Raw genomic sequence first — 3,110 nt, forward strand, 5'->3', positions numbered from 1 at the left:
AGGCTTTTCTTGTTCTTTTTTTTCTTTCGTTGATTTGTATGCCACGCACTCGCTCTCAAGGCGAACCGCTATACTTACGAATCAACGATATCGAACTATATCTCCGAGTCTTACGACGAATTCGGGAATATCGTGCTGCAAACAATCTCCCTCCTATAGAACTTCCTGATTTCAAAAATATTTTCCCTTCGATACCCGAGATGGCAGAACCAGCTCGTGCTCTTAGAGATTACACCGCTCCATCGCAAGATGAACCGCATTCAAGTATTGCTCCACCCGCAATCGAAGCAAACAACTTTGAACTCAAACCTTCACTGTTGCAGGCAGTGCAACAGAACCAATTCTCTGGGAATCCTACCGAGGATCCTAACCTTCATTTATCCGTATTTGTCCAATACGCTGATACTGTTAAAGCTAATGGTGTCACTTCAGAGGCAATTCGACTTCGTCTTTTTCCTTTCTCACTAAGAGATAGCGCTAGAAGATGGCTTCAATCTCTTCCTTCCAACTCAGTCACCACATGGAACGAGTTGAAGAAAGTTTTTCTTGCTCGATATATTCCGCCAAGCAAAACAGCTATGTTAAGAGCCCAAATAAATGGATTTAAACAGAAAGATAACGAGTCTCTTTTCGAAGCATGGGAAAGATACAAAGACATGATGAGACTTTGTCCACACCATGGTTTAGAAGACTGGTTAGTAATTCATACATTCTATAATGGTCTCCTGTACAACACGAGGTTGACAATAGATGTCGCCGCAGGTGGTGCGCTAATGAACAAACCTTATGCAGACGCTTACCAACTTATCGAAAGCATGACTCAAAACCACTATCAGTGGGGAACCGAACGAACAATGGTGGAAAAACCTCAAACGAAAACTGACATGTACGAGATAAGTAACCTTGATCATGTTAATGCAAAAGTGGATGCTCTGGTCCAGAAAATTGAAAGTTTAAATGTATCACCTCCAGCCACAGTAGTTGCCATAACTCAGAATTGCGAAGTCTGTGGAATCCAAGGTCACACTCCTGCAGATTGTCAACTCCTAACAGGAATCCAAGCGGAGCAAGTAAACTATGCTCAAGGAAGCCCCTATTCGCATACCTATAACTCAAATTGGAAGAACCATCCAAATTTTTCATATAAGAGTAATAATGCTCTATACGCACCTGGACAATCTCCAAATCAAGCCCCAGCTATACCTCCGGGATATCAGAAGCCGACCCCATCTACATCTAACAATAACGCCCCTAGGAAATCCAACTTGGAAATCATGATGGAGAACTTTATAGCTTCTCAACAGCAAACCAATAAAGATTTCTTAAACCAGAATGTACACACTGGCGAACAAATTAAATAACTAGCAAGTAAAGTAGATGCCCTGGCTACTCATAACAAAATGCTGGAAACGCAAATATCACAAGTAGCTCAACAACAAGCGCCTACTGCTGCCCCAACTGGTACATTTCCTGGCCAACCCCAACCTAACCCAAGAAGCCACGCTCATGCAATTATACTGAGAAGTGGAACGGAAGTGGAAGGACCGTCTGACCCAAGGATAGAAAACCAAAACTCTGAAAGGTCAACTGAGGAAAGTGAACCTAAGGAAAAGGCAGAGAGTAATAAGGAAACCGTAGAAAAGAAGGAACCTTATGTACCTCCACCACCTTATAAACCACCTATCCCTTACCCTCAAAGGCTTGTTAAAACCAAAGATGCGGGCCAATTTAAAAAATTTGTCGACCTACTAAAACAATTAAACGTCACTATTCCGTTTACAGAAGCTATTACGCAGATGCCCTCATATGCCAAGTTTTTAAAAGAAATTCTTTCTAATAAAAGGAAACTTGAAGATAGCGAAACCGTTACACTTACTGCTGAATGTAGCGCTATAATACAGAATATGCCTCCTAAACTTAAAGACCCGGGTAGTTTCTCTATACCCTGTCACATAGGAAAATTTGTCATTGACAAAGCCTTATGAGATTTAGGAGCCGGTATTAGTGTTATGCCTTTATCCATATGTAAGAGACTTGAAATGGGAGAATTAAGACCAACTAAAATGTCTGTGCAACTAGCATATCGTTCCGTAAAATATCCTGTAGGAATTCTTGAAAACGTTCCAGTGCGCATAGGTCAATTCTACATTCCAACTGATTTTATAATTATGGATATTAGAGAAGATGAAGTTACACCCATTATACTGGGAAGACCGTTCTTAGCAACCGCCGGTGCAATCATAGACGTAAAACGAGGACGACTCACTTTCGAAGTAGGAGAAGAGAAAATTGAGTTCATCCTTTCCCAATTTTTGAAAGCACTTGCAATAGAAGATACATGTTACTTCATGGATATCATCGATGAATGCATAAAAGAAACGGAGTTAGAAAAAGACAAATCATCTGACTACCTTGTAGAAGACAAACTTAACCAATGTTTAGCAATAACACCGGACCCTACGCAATGCCTCAAGAAACCAACCTTAGACCTGAAAACACTTCCCAAGAATCTGAGATATGAATTCCTAGACTTAGAGCTTGAACGACCAGTGATAGTTAATGCTGACCTAGGAACACTCGAAACAGAAAAACTCCTGCATATCTTAAGAAAATATCCAACCGCACTAGGTTACAACATCACCGATCTTAAAGGAATAAGTCCTTCTATTTGTATGCACCGCATCATGTTAGAAGAAGACTGTAAAACTTCTAGGGAACACCAGAGAAGACTAAACCCGATCCTAAGTGAGGTAGTGAAGAAGGAAATAACCAAGTTATTAGAGGCAGGTATCATATATCCTATATCTGATAGCAAATGGGTTAGTCCTGTACACATAGTACCAAAGAAATGAGGCATAACAGTCATTGAAAATGAAAAAGGAGAGACTATAACCAAACGAATCGAATCGGGATGGAGAATGTGCATTGACTATAGGAAACTAAACAAAGCAACCCGAAAAGATCATTTCCCTTTACCATTCATTGACCAGATGTTAGAACGATTAGCAAAACATTCACATTTCTGCTATCTAGACGGTTACTCAGGTTTCTTTCAAATACCAATTCACCCTGATGACCAAGAAAAGACAACATTCACGTGCCCTTTTGGT

General features: G+C 40.4%; 1 non-coding gene across 1 annotated transcript; it reads right to left on the reverse strand.

The window, feature by feature from the left end:
- Positions 1–578: 578 nt before the first annotated feature.
- LOC127108750 (small nucleolar RNA R71) lies at positions 579–685 on the reverse strand. The gene has a single exon (XR_007796264.1). It is a non-coding gene; the product is annotated as a small nucleolar RNA R71 (small nucleolar RNA).
- Positions 686–3,110: the final 2,425 nt, after the last annotated feature.

Source organism: Lathyrus oleraceus, chromosome 7 (assembly GCF_024323335.1).
Source record: "Lathyrus oleraceus cultivar Zhongwan6 chromosome 7, CAAS_Psat_ZW6_1.0, whole genome shotgun sequence".
Lineage (NCBI taxonomy): Eukaryota > Viridiplantae > Streptophyta > Magnoliopsida > Fabales > Fabaceae > Lathyrus > Lathyrus oleraceus.